This window comes from Pogona vitticeps, chromosome 6 (assembly GCF_051106095.1).
Source record: "Pogona vitticeps strain Pit_001003342236 chromosome 6, PviZW2.1, whole genome shotgun sequence".
Lineage (NCBI taxonomy): Eukaryota > Metazoa > Chordata > Lepidosauria > Squamata > Agamidae > Pogona > Pogona vitticeps.
In genome coordinates, this window is record NC_135788.1 from 32,508,932 (window position 1) to 32,523,347 (window position 14,416).

The window sequence follows — 14,416 nt, forward strand, 5'->3', positions numbered from 1 at the left end:
CAACTTACTTAAACAAAGGAGGAGCATTTGGTCTGCCCTGTTTACTCCGATTTTGTTTCAGTTGTGTTGTGCTGTTTTATATTTGTTTTGAAGTTTTATACTTGCTGTTTTATACTCGTTTTGCTTTGATTTTCCATGGCTGTCCCTGAGATTTCCGGGTACAGGGAGACTATTTGAATAAATAAAAGCAGAGATCCACCGAATTCAGGGCACTGTTTTTACCAGCTAAACTGCCGCCTTTGTCTCTTCACAGAAAATCATTATCATCATCTTAGAAGTGCAGATCTGGAAGGGACCTCGTGGATCATCGAGTCCAGCCCCTGTCAAGGAAGCACAAAATGTTCTCACACAGAGAGGGAAGGGGCACCTTAAAGGCTAACGCAGAATGTTGTGGTACCTTAAAGAGTAACAGATTGTTCCTGGCGGAACCTCTCATGAATTCTCTAATAAAGGGGTTGTGGATCCAAATGACTACTACAATAAATCTCCCACTATAGCAATCCTATGCATTTCTACGCAGAAGTAAATCTGTTTAATTTACAGATAAATGAGTATCGGTCATGTCGTAAGACTGTCTTGTATGGTATTGATATCTTAAATTTTAAAAGGTATAGTGCTATATAACAGGTGTCCCAGACCTGGCGTCCTAGAGATGCGTGGACTACGAATCCGATCCTCCCCAGGTAACGGGACCGATCCATCCGAGAGGGGCCAGGGAAGGCTGGATTAAATGAAGGCCACCGATAAAAGAAGCCGAGGGACCTTTCATTCTGCTTGTTATTTATGACTACCAGCTCCTGAATGAGGGAGACGAATCATCCCACAGTGGCGGGGGGAGGTGCAGTCCTGTTTTCTAAGAGCGATCGCACCTGATCCCGGTGGCGATGTCAAACTTTGTCAAGGAGAAATCCTAAGCCAGGGGTGTGCGGTATCTGTACTCGAATATAAGTCGGCAAGCTTGCGAGTCTTGCACGACCCTTCATCAGGCTAAGCATCGCGGAGCTGAACCTGGGGCGGCGTTACACCGGCGAGTTTCTTTTATTAAGGGGCCGTGGATTTCTAACTCTCTCTATTTGTGCAGCGTCTGCTCTTCCCTCGTCAAAAAGTACGACCGGGGCATTTCGGAATAAAAGGGAGAGCCCTCCCTTCCAGTCGGATTTCCTCCTGAATTTGTAAAGGGAGGTTTCGTAGAACGGCGCCGGTGCGATCAGAGGCGCGCAGAGGCTGGACGTGGGGAGGGGAGGGGGGCACGTTTACTTTTCCGAAGCGATCCCCGTTTGCTCAGCCGGCTTTTACTCCCTGGTAAGCGAGAGCAGCCTGCACCAGGGAGGAAGCGGGCGAGGTGGCATGTTGGGAGCGGGATTTCTGAATGGACGTGTGCTCCCGGTTAGCAACAGGCTGTGATCCTCCAGCTGTGTAAACAAAATTAAGAACTGAGTGAGGGCAGGTGTGGGGGGGAGGGGGAGGATGACTGCTGCCGTTCCACCTCCTCTGTGGACGGAGAAGGGTTTTTTTCTGCGCATGCTCCGTTGGCAATAAAGCGGCGGGGGCCAAAAAGCGCAGCCTGGAGGGTCCCTCGTTTCTTTGGAGTTTTGCGCGGGACACTCTTCCGGCGCCCCCCAGACTCCAGAAGTGCCTGACAGAACTGGTTCGCCCCGTTGTTGGCCGTACTATGCATTACTACATAAGCGAAGCCTGGAGAGCACCCTAGGATGAACTCGTGTGGAGTTTGTAACGTGTAAACGTGGATCTCTGCCGGTCCGAGAAAGTGGTTCTGACACATTAGCGTGAACGGATGGAGCTAAACTCAGGACGAAACTAAACGTCTGTCGAACAGAACCTGACTATTAAGCCTTTTCCTTCTTCCGCTGTCCTCCCGTCTCCTTTGTTTTTCTTCTATTATAACCTGTAAATCCCTCGGGGCGGGGATCGGATTCTTTTTTTTTTCTTTCTTTCTTTCTCGGTAGGCCTTTAACATTTGCAAGCACTGCACAAGCAAGAGCCACGGTTGATTGAGGTGGCGTTTAGCATCGCTCGTGGTTTCTTAAAGGGAAGTATGCACATTTCATGCGCTTCGGAGCTCGGAGAAGATAGCCTCACCTGTTGAATCCCTGAAAGAGAGAAGACCGCATATTTGCCAGGAGAGCTAGTGGTTAGAGTGCGGGACGGTCCAGGATCTGGGAGATCCAAGGGCAGCCCCCCACTGAACGGTGAAACTGGGCGACCTTAGGTCGGTCACACGCTCTTTGGGTCTGACCTACCCCACAGGCTTGTTGTGCTGATAAAGAGAGGAAGGAGAACCAGGAGCGTTACCTTGATCTCTCCAAAGGCAGGAGAGCGAGCTAACGAATTAATAGGGTTTATACCGAACCTTCCATCCTAAACGTATTTTCTCTGCAGTAAGCTCTTATTTGTCTGGATGGAGACAGTTTCTCTAGGAAGCGTGCTTCGCACTGTGCCCTTGTTTTAATTTATAGTTAAAATGGATGTGGGGAAGTATTTTCCCTTCATCTAACCACAGGGATCCAGCCGTGGGATAAACAGGGAGGGAAGATGGATAGTTTTTTTAAAAAAAAATAATGAGGATGGTGGTGGTGTGCCATTAAGTCAATTCTAACATGGCGATCCCTTTCAGGGTTTTCCTGAGAATGCTCAAGAGTGGCTTACCATTCATTCCCTTCTTCTAAGGACGTCCTGGGACTGTGCAGCTTGCCCAAGGCCACACAGGCTGGCTCCAGTTGCCGGAGACACAGCGGGGAATCGAACTCCCAACCTAAACCACGGAGCAATCCAGCCAGCTCCCTTTTTGAGAGCCCCATTTTAAACACATACATTGTGTCCCGCAGTTTTTGGGAACCGATGCCTACGTGCTCAGAGCTAGAGCAGGAAAAAAGTTACATTATTTTGGATTACCGCTCCGCTAATCTCCCTGCCAGCATGGTGTAGGGCGGGGAGTTTAGTAGTATAGCCTGTCCCGGGTGGGTGGGATTCTGGAAACTGAGATCCAGAACAATACATTTTCCCCAGCTCTGTTTGTTCAAAACTGTGATACATTTTCCGAACGACATCCACAGCCACAGCCCGGAAAAGCCATGCACGAGCGAGAGTTCAAAACCTTTCGCAACGAGTTACTTGTAACGTTTCTCCGAAGCTGACGACAACCACAGGACCCAGCCGTTGAGAGGCGAGTTGGGCCGAGGAGCTGGTGGATTACCTCCAAGGCCACCCACTGGCTGGCTGTAGAGGATTTGCTTCCGGATTTTCCGTAGCTGAGATCAACAGTGTGCAACTACCTGCGTTACACTGGCTTCAGTGTGCAACTACCTGCGTTACACTGGCTTCGGTTCACAGGAACGACCCGCCCCGCCCGCATCTTCCTACAGGATGACATTCTCAAAGATGCTCGGAATTAAAAAGAACTTTAGCTCCGAGTTCCCACCGAAAAAAGCACTTTCTGAAATTCATTCAATAACCTTTTGACTTTTCTGGACTGTTTCGCTGTGTCCCTCTCAGCCATCCTTACCGTAAAGCACTGGAAAGTAAGTTGTTTTGTGCCCGTTTTACAGAGAGAAAAACCGTCCTGCCAATGAAGGGTGCAAAACAGCGGTGTTAAAGCCTCAGGTCGACATTCGACACCTCCACGGCGTCGATGACATCGATCCTTGTAATCACCGCGATTTGGTGTCTTCAGAGCCGAGGCTTTTCTTGTAAAGAAAGTAAGTGGCTTGCACCACCCAAATCAGTGTGCACAGCTAAACACTGGCTTTCACGGGACAGGCGAAGGGCGTGTTTAAGGCTATATAATCTGGGAGGTGGTCGCGTTGAAGTATTAGACAGGCCTATGTATCCCACTGAAGTCAAAGAAACTTAATAACAATCTTGGAAATCTTACCTTTTGGGGGATTTGGGAAGCTGTAGTCCAAAAACGAAACTTTTCTGAGACCTGCTTTTAAGTCTCATTGACTTCAGTGGGATAGACCCACTTCACTTTGTATGGATCTTGAACACCCAAACCATTTAAAAAGCCATAAATATATGATTTGATCTGATTTTTCCCTATTATTTTCGATATATCTCTGAAAATGCCCCAAATCTGGCTGAAGCAGTTACAAAGATGTGCAGTGCCTGTCTTTACGTGTTCAAGTTAAAGTAAATCTCACTGTCTGCAATGGGCTTTCTCCGAGGCAAGTGTGCATAGGGTTGCATTGTATAGCATTTCAAAAACCCCTTCCAAAGAGCCTCAGTTCCAACAGATTTCTGCATAATATTTTGCCTTTGCTGGGGGAATCAGCATCTCTTATTTTAAAGTCACCTTTCTCTAAAGTGAGCCTGCTCAACAAGATCTAGTCCTAATATCTGTAACATGCTGGTCTTGTTTCTGTCACAATCCTGTATTGCACATAGGACAGAGCAGGTGTGAGGAAGCATGACCCAGATGTTGCTGGATTGCAGTAATTCCTCTCCCTTGGCTATATTAGCTGAAGCTACAGTCCAACAACATCTGGAAGGCTACAGTTGCCCATCTCTTCCACTGAGTAAGAGCAAGAATTTTATTTCCTTTATCTTCCAGCCAAAGAGGACTGGCAAACTCCCTATAGTTAGGCCATCAACTTTTAAGACAAGTGAGGCAATTACAACGGCAGGGGGTATTGGTTTGTTGTTGTTTTAAATATAGGTGTATCTTCAATGCTCACTGGCCATGTTGGACACATTTTCCACCTCTTTTATTAAATATATTTACTAATCCATATCCACAGCCCCTTGAGATTCTTGTGGTGCAGTGATTAAACTGCAGTATTGCAGCCAAATCTCTGCTCACAACCCAGATTCAAAAGCTAGTTCATTCAGTCTTCCATCCTTCTGAGATCAGTGAATTGGACAATGTGTAGCCTGCATAATTAAATTGTAAACCATCCAGAGAGTGTTTTAAGTGCTATGGGCTGATTGATAAGCAGTATGTTTTTTCACAGCTACGGTAGGCTTTGCTTTTGCTCTATATCATAGTGATGCAGTGTTTAGTTTCACTGTGGATTACAAGCCAGCAAGTAAAGATAAATCAAAGGTGTGCTCACACACAGAGTCAATGCGAGAAAACATTTTCATAGGAGCTCAGGAATAAATGACTCAGCCTGGCCTGTTTCACAAGAATGGTCACTAGTAAGAATAGAGCTGTACAAAGAAAAAGGATAAAAAAGAGTATGAGACCTTTGCAGTTAATTTATTTATTATGACGCAGAACCCACTTGTTCTTGTCCAATGTATATAGAACATTTCAAGGATTTCATTTCATAAAAGCCTTGAAAGTACCACAAGACTTTGTTATGCATCATCAAGTTGGAACTGACTTACAGTGACTCTGATATGACTTTCAAGGTAAGTGAGATATTTACCAATTCCAGTGAGTTTTCATGGCTCAGTAGGGATTCAAACCCAGACCTCAGAGTCCTAGTTAATCACTCGACTCATTATCCACCACAAGATTAGTTAGTAGAGTTCCCCCCCTCTGCAACAAATAACAGGATCCTTTTCTTCCAGAAATTGAATAAAAAGACCTAGCCCTGAATACTCATCTTAATCCAGAGTTTAAATTCATTTATCTGGAAACACTGAATCCATTTTTACCCTGTGCTTCCTTGGAGAAGGTCACAATGACAGGAAGAGTCATTTTCAACCATGTATCCCTGAGAACCATCTTTTGGTATAGAGTGGGCAATGACATAATGAAACTCTGTGATTTGTGTGATAAGAAACTGACTTCCTGGTAAGGTGTGATAGACTCATTAGGGACAATTGAGTCTGGAGGGAATTCTGTGCAAAAGATCACAAGGAGCTATCAAGTCAGATCAGTTGCTCATCTAGCCCAGTATTATTTATTTATTTATTTGATTTATATCCCGCCCATCTGGTATATTATACCACTCTGGGCGGCTAACAGCAACATGCATACAATTAAAATAATATAAATCCATAAACATCATTACAAACAGAACATTCCAAAAGATAATAGATGATAGATAGATAAAAGAGAGAAAAATTAAATTAAATGCTGGCAGGAGGGAAGGCTTGGATGTAAAGCCATGTTTTTAGTTGAGTTTTAAATGTACCCAGCATAGGGGCAACGCGAATCTCAGGAGGGAGATTGTTCCAAAGGTGAGGAGCCACCACCGAGAAGGCCCGGTTTCGCGTCTTTTCCCTCCGGGCCTCCCTCGGCGTCAGGCTCCTCAGCCTCACCTCCTGGCTCGCGCAGGTGATCCGGGTAGATCTTGGTGGGAGCAGGCGTTCCGCCAAGTATCGAGGTCCCAGTTTCACACCTACAAACTAGGGCTAGACAATTTCTGGCATTCCATATCTTGTTGGGCTGCAACTCCCATCAGCCCTAGGCAACATGGCTGATGGAGGAGGATGACAGTCATTGCAGTTCAAAATCTGGAGGGCCAAATTCACCTCTCTCTCTTTATATGTAGCTACAGTGCTCTAACGCAGAACTCAAGGGGCTAGTCACTTAATCTAGAACTGCATAACCATCACTGTGTTGCATCTCAAGAAACTCCTAATAGTCCTGATTTTAACTTGGAAGCCCTGCCAGCTTCATCATTTTTCTGCCATCTTCTCTCCAGCATTTCTGAAAACATAGGAAACCCATGCACATACACAAAGTACAGTATCCTCATCACCACCACTAATTTTAGGAGGCAGAGGGGGATGTTCAGCCCCACTGAACAGAAGGGAACATACTTCGGAGCAGCCATACATAGAATTGCATTGTAAGGTGGGCACAGATAAGTGAAAGCAGCCTCTATTGCAATGATCCTTAAAACTGAACTGCAAGAGGAATACACCAGGAGTCTGACTGTTTCCACAGTGAAAAATAAGAACATTTCGTTCCAGAGAAGCAGGCATAGGATCCTCCACTCACTGTCTATGAGAGTAACTCTCTTGGCTTTTGGAAATGAGCAAACTCCTTACTGCCTTTATTTATGCCCTTCACCCAGACCGTGTTTTAACAGGAAAGACTCAAGCAAGTTCTCCTGGTCTCCTTGCCTTCAACTGACGGCCACGGGGTCCAGACGTCAAAACCTATTTACTGCGGGTTTCCAACAAGACTTACACACCGAGTAACGAAAACAGCAGGCCCAATAAACTGAGGTTCAGCACAGTAGAATGCCAATCTTGCAACAGGCCAACAGCAACAACTCACTGGGTGACAAAAGAAAAAAACTGACCAGAAGCAGCTAGGTTTGCGTTTCTGAAGAAAACGATTTCCCCAAGACAGGAAAATGAAACCTCATTTGCTTTTGGACAACGTAACATCAGAGCCCTGTGGCACCTGAAATACTAACAGATTTGTTGGGACAGCAACTTTGAGATACTTAATTAGCTCCCTCTTAGGCCACACTTACCACAGAGGAATCTCCCTTTAATTTAGTGAGACTTCTTTCTGGGAAGGCAGGCATACATATCACTGTGCTCCTACTAGTAAGGTATTGAATTGCAGTCCAGGAACAATTTCTGCAAAGAGAAGTTGGAGATCCTATGGATGCTGTCTTGGGAGTAGGCCACATAATAGTTACTACAACTTTCTTGCAAGTAAAAACTATAATCTGGAACCTGATGAGTGTGAGTTCCATCGAACATATTTGTGAGACATGCTGTTTAGTACTGAGTATTTTGTTTTTAATTATTCTTTGTTAATGGAAGTGCACACACATTTGCATTGAGACCAATCACACTGATGACTAAGGGAAAGAAATCAGAACAGTGGAAGGACACCCTTCTTAAGATCACCCAAGGCCCCAAAGATGTTAGTTTTCTGTTCACTCAGAACTCTCTGTCAAGCTCAATGGTTGTTGTTCAGTTAAAGGGGAGAAAATAATACTCCACATTCAGAGAAACTTCTCTTTCTCCCATTTCATGTATGCATCTACGTATTAATAACCATTTTGAAAAAGAGTTGTACGTGAGAAGCACATCCTGTTAGGAATCTGATATGAGTAAAGTCCTTCGCATTTGCACCCCTATTTTAACAATAGGTTAGATTCAGTATTTTCTGAGAGATGTTGCACTTAACTGGACATAGGTCCCGCTGAATTGAATGGGACTTGCTTCTGAATAGAAGTATGTATTATATATAACCTAGCAGTGATGAAATCAACAGAGTGATTTCTTTTGCTTTTAAAACTCATAACCTGCTTTAACTTTTAAAGACTCTAGCTGACTGGGATACAGACTGGTTAATTTTCAGAGCAGAAACCCAGCACTTTGTTTCAGCAAAACAAATAATCTTGTGAAACCTTAAAATCAAACAAATGTATTATGGTATAAGTGGAATAGATTACAGCTCAAGAGAGCTTCTACCATGAGAAATACATTTACTCCGTAAGAAGAAAGAATCCATTGTCATCTTTCCTTTGGATTACAATCCACCATCAGGTGCATGCTATGTTAATTGCACGCAATTAAATAGCAGTTGGTGCTCAGTGAAAACGAAACATTCATTTGAAGAGAATAAAAATTCTTGGATATTTAAGAGAATCGATCTCAATTCTAAGAGAAGCAGCGCATTCAAATCCCTCGCCTCGCTTTAAAAGGCCTGTCTTTTGTTTTCTTCTGCTTGAAGCCCGCTCCTGGCAAGACTGAGTTTATTGAAATAAAGAATGCATTATTAATTTGCTTCTCCAACCTATTAAGTACAAACTGGTGAGGTGGGGTGGGGTTCTAATTAAAGAGATCGCATTTAAAAACAAATATTGATTATTCCCATCGGGTAGCAACTCTTTCCGGATTCATATCACGTGTTTGATCCTTCTAAAGTGGAAACAGGGTTTGCTGTTTAGGGAGCGGAGGAGGAAGGGAGGGGGCCTTCATGTGCGAGTGATTTTAACCTGCTCCACCTTGAACTGACCTGCCAAACGCACTTTCTTATTTTATAGACATCTGGGAATTCCATTCATGCCTTAAACGCCAATTACACACCTTCTTCAAAGGACACGTGCTTTGATATGCCAAGACCATTTAAGTCCGCCCGAAGTCTGAAAGAAAGTTCTGCAAGAGGAGAAGGAAAAGAAACGCCTTTATTCCTTTTTTTAAAAAAATCTGTACAATGTTTACTGCCTAGAGTAGCGGGTATGTGTGTGTTGTGGGGAAGGGGGGATTGTTTAGTGAATGAATCTGACTTTTAAAATTCTCTGGGACTCACTAAGGCAAGGGCAGGGTCTGGTTTCAAGTCTGTCTTTCTCTGGTTTACTTAAAGAAGACCGAGGAAGAGGGACCCAGAGGGCAAACCGGAACCCATTTACCTGAACAGACGTGCCAGGAGTAAGCACCAATAAGCATAATAGATTATTCGCCAAAGAAAGCATGAAACTGAGCACTAACTGCAAATAGATATGATGAAACTGAACAATAATATGCGCAAAGATCATGCTTTCATCAGTCTGAATGGATGCACAGGGTCAAAGAGTCATGTCTAAACACGCATCTGGTGGTCAGTGCTCCTTTCTCGGGGCATCATTACCATTGTTGACATATATATCCTCTCTTTCCACTAAGGACCTCAAAGCAGCGTACGTGGGTCTCCTCCCAATACCTTCTTTCCTCCAAATAACGCGGGGAGGCAGGCCAGTTTCAGCAAGAGAGTGATTTGCCCAGTTAGCTTCCTGGCTCAAGTGGAGCCTAGGACTTGAACCTCCCAGATTCCAGTCGAAAACTCTAACCACTAACCTCAGTGGCATTCACACCTTTGAACTTTCTGCCCACCTGATTCTGATCTATTGCCTGGAGTACCGAGTTGCTTGGACAGATTTCAGTCAATGGTACCTATCTGCAGGCAAGTATGCCTCCCGAGGAGGAACCTGTGGTCGAGGACTCAGCCACACCTGGGTTGCCTATACACACTACAGTATACAGATAGTCATCCTTGGGTCCCCGGCTGTTTTCAGTTGCGCCAGGTTTCCATCCTTCAGCTTCAAGAGCAGCCTGAATACATTACATGGCTAGAGTTACATGGCTGGAGTGGACCACAAAATAAGATTTGAGCTACCCCAATCATACAATTCTAGGATCTGAGTTTAAGGCAGGTTTCCTAGGCCCCTCTCTGACACCCGACCCACAGATTCTCATCAGTTCACTACCCAGACCCTGAACCACAAAAACGCATCCTGATCGTATTTACTTGGACAGCTTGTTCCATTAACTGCAAGGAAATCTCTAAAGTGAAACGCCCATCTAAAGCCAGATACTGCTTCGAAGCATCTCTGCTGGACAGTCCTTTTTGAACAATTGTTATTATTTTCCTTAAACACGGCATTTAAGCAGAAATGCCTGCGCTGTAGCAACACAACCCTAAGTGCAAAGATAACTATGCAGTCTAAGTATGCTTGCTCAAAAGTGAAACCTAGTTCGTGCAACGGGATTTATTTCTCCACTCATGACATAAGCCGGTACTGTCCAAGATTGCGATTCTGTGATTACTTTCTTAGGAGAATTTTAATTGAATATGGTAAGCATGCATAGAATTGCAGGATAAAAAAATCAAAAGTTATTTGACGATTCCGTTTTTGAATATTACAGTGGCCGTAGATCTTAATTGCTTCTGCTTGAACGGTGCGTGGATGACATTTAATGTAAGCCGCACTGTGTTCAAGCTGTCTTTTTATCTAAAATGCAGTTTTCCGAAGAGAAGCTCCTTGACTTAATTGCCAGCTACTAAACCTCTTGCTCTGGTGTATGTGCACAGGAAATCAACATCTTCTTATATGTAACCCCTGCTGCGTTCAAAGAGATGACCTTCCGTACAAACGTGTACAAAAGTTATTTCCAGGAAAGCTGCGATTCAGCTCTGCCTAAATGCAGAGTAAATTTTACCGGAATGAATTTCCTATGAGTTTAGGATTCGGATGTCCACCGTGTTAAAGGCAGCAAGAGAGGAGATCCTTTTGAAATCAGGGGAATTTATCCCCTGGTTAATCTGCATTCGAGTCAATATCATGTGCAGTGGATAGAAGGAGGGGCTAGGACTCAGGAGACCTGGGTTCAAATCTCTACTGGGCCAAACTTCCTGGAGTTGGGAATAGTAAATCACTCCTTGAAAGTCTCACTACCTTCAAAGTCCTATTAGGGTCGCAATAACTGCGACGCCACTGGATGGCACTTAAACATCGGATTTAAATAGAGTTTCCACGCAAGATGCTGTCTTTCACATTCCGTAGCCCAGACGCCTGCTAAAGCTCCGACGCGTAAACACACAAACTCCGGCTCATGCTTTAGTTTTCCTCCAGCTCCAGTCGGATTTCCCTCAGGTTTGTTGATCCCCGCACGTTTCGAGTTGTTTTCTCCCCCCCCCACCACCTTTCAAGAAAAAAGGGGAGGGGGAAGTTAAATAAAAATTACAGATGCAGGGAAAACCGCCTGACATCATGAGAGCAGGGACAAACGCTCACTTTGAAGGATTCCTGGGCAGGACTTCAAGTGAAATCGTACGCCTGAGAAGAATTTGATCCTGGACGAGAGAAAATAACTAGGTCGGCGTTTGCCAAACCGTGGAATGTGCAAGAAAGCTCCGCGGGCTCTCGCGGGGGCCCGTTTCCAAGGCGGGCGAAGGCGGCTCTACTACCCCCGCCACCCAGGGCCATCTCTCCCGAGTCAGGCAAGGAGACGGAGCCCACCCGTTCCCTCCGGTTTGCAAGCCCCATTGCCAAACCGTTCCCGAGAGCCCTTGCGAAGAGAATCATCATCATCACTACTACTACCACCACCACTATAAATCCCAGAATGCATTGTTCTCACCTTCTGTTTTTTTCAGTCCTGGGTTGACATTAGGTCGTCATTTCCCAAAACCATTGCCATGGCAACCAAACATGCTGGGGGGGTTACAAGTTCGGGGGGTGGGTGGGTCAGGGGACGAAAGTGGGATGTTTTGAAAGCCAGGGCATAACCCTGGCTGTTCCAACAGCAAGCGTGAATTTCTCCATAGAGGAAGTCCCCCCCCCCCCCCCACACACACCGAATTCATTTGGAGAGTGTCTTGGGCTAAATTAGCGGCAGTGGAACTCCAGAAGCGCTGCTTGGCTTTCCGAAGCAGGACACCTACCCCCGTCTTGAAGGGAAAGGTGGATCCATGGAGACCTGGCCGGGCAGCCGGACTGGATTCACTTCCTTATGACCCCCATAGGGTGGACCTGCCATCAGCTAGCCAGAAAGGCTAGTCCGTAGCGGCCAAGCACCGAAGACCCCTGGACATTAAAGAGAGGGAGGAACAGAGGCCGTTCTTTACGCCTCACAGTGCCATTCTCTATAGGTTTACTCAGAAGTGAGTCCCACAGGAGGTCGTGAGACCCAAGAAAATCGGTGTAGGAAGAGATCTTCTGTCACAAGATCCAAAGGGCGCTTGCATAGCCTATCTAGCAACCTTGATATACTTCAGTCGCTGTTGATTTTCGCGGCGCTGAAGGCGCTCAAGACATTTTACCCGGAAGCTTCCTCGTCCAATCTTAAGTACTGCATGTCATCTCTTTCTGTCTATCTCCTTTTTAATCGTGGAGCGAAGCGCTGCATTCTTAAGCAAGCTTACAGGTCTCAGTTTCCCCAAAGTTAGGCCTCGTTGCAATAAAACAAGGAGTCACCTGGCATCTTAAGGAATGACGAGCCTATGACGGTACAAGCTCCAGTAGACAAGTCACTTTTTGCAAGCGTGGATTGCCGTCTTGATATCAGGTATACAAAAACTACACGTGGTTGAGGGTGATCAGTAAGACATACAATGAAGACGGCACATAATCCGTCCCCGCCACAGAATTCGAGCGACGGAAATTCAAACGCTCAGTTAAATTGATTACAAAAGTCCACGCTGTAATTTTTTTTGTTATTCCTTAAAGGGCCACCATATTCTTTCCTGGATTTGGAAATCAACGGAATAAAGGTGGTTAAATTCGAGGTTTAGGGCTGAAATTCTTCGCAAGTTTATTTCGCATCTACCTGGAAGTCAAAGGATCTTACTTCAGTAGTACCAACACATATACTTAGGCTATCATCCTATCCATACTTACCTCGGAGAAAGTTTCATTCAATTCTTTTTCTTCTGAGTAGACCTGTACATTATTGATTCTTTACAATGCAGTCTTAGGCATATTTATTTAGAAATCGGTGCTTAGTTCATTTTACAATTTAATAAGCGGGTTGAACACTGTAGCCGTAAATGGCGAATTTAACGTGGAGACCAGTTTCACAGATTATCAGCGAAGGGCGGAAGTCCATATTTTTCAGAACGGCGCTGCACTGGATTCGGATGGGATTAATCCAATCAAAGTGCGCACAAGATTGGACCGATACAGCTCACCCTAGGTATCTTTTTTTTCTCAAAAGTAAGCATTATTCTATTGATGGAGACTGCCTGTCAAACTCTGAAGTCAAAGGAATTAAATGGGAAACCATCGGCGTGAGACTGGTTTTATCTTTTCGAATTAAAAAGAAAGGATCCCGAGAGAGAGGAGGCCCCTAGAAGCCAACTTCCCGGATATCCCTGCGATCTTCTTCCCCCGCCCCATACATTAAGTTGATTATAACTCCGTAGAAGAAAGTAACGTCGCCGTTTGCCCCAGAGGCAAATCCGAAAGAAAAAGAGACAAACTCGGTTTCGTATCCTACCTTTCCCTCTTGCTTGGGGTTCCGGATTCCAGGCGTCGTCATGCATATCGATTTCTGCAACCGATCTCACGCTTTCCGATGCGGCGGGGAGGGGGAGAATCCAATCGGTTCCAAAGCGAGGCCACCCTCTGTCTCTTTTTCTCTTCGTGACACGCGGTGCAACTGGAATTATTATTTTTTCTTTATCCGATGCTGGGACCACCGCAAGCCTCCATTCTTTTTGCAAAGTCCTTGCTAATCCCTTTTAATACAAACAAACTCTGCCGGCTACCCCTCCTTCAAATAAAGTAAGTAAGTAAGTAAGTAAGTAAGTAAGTAAGTAAGTAAGTAAGTAAGTAAGTAAGTAAGTAAGTAAGTAAGTAAGTAAGTAAGTAAGTAATGCACGAGCATAGGCCTGCAATACGCCACCGAAGGAGCTTAAATCTACAATAAAGGGCAATCAGTGGTTATGGAAAAACAAGAGGAACCTACATAGAAAGTCAGTGCAACCTGGGCTAAATAAACAGGGCCTTGTTTGGAAGAGACGCATCATCTTAGTTGCCTTACACCCTGCTGGTAGCTACAGGGAAACAAAACAAAAGGCAGTGTTGCAGGGGGGTACTTTTCCAGTTTGGGGGATATAATAATTCAATCGCAAATCTGAGGATCAGGGAGATCTCGAGGTTTCACTTTGAACGGGCTTAGATGTAAACTCCCCGATCTATACCGGAGGTACCCTGACACGCTTCGCAGTTACATCCTAAATTCACGTGAGCAGGAGGGAGTGCAAGCTGAT

The 14,416-nt window shown here is 45.0% G+C and overlaps 1 long non-coding RNA gene across 1 annotated transcript; it reads right to left on the reverse strand.

Annotated features, from left to right (window-relative positions):
- Positions 1–7,009: 7,009 nt before the first annotated feature.
- LOC144583440 (uncharacterized) lies at positions 7,010–14,093 on the reverse strand. Its single transcript, XR_013537203.1, has 2 exons — positions 13,642–14,093; positions 7,010–9,042 (listed from the first exon to the last, which is right to left on the reverse strand). It is a non-coding gene; the product is annotated as an uncharacterized LOC144583440 (long non-coding RNA).
- Positions 14,094–14,416: the final 323 nt, after the last annotated feature.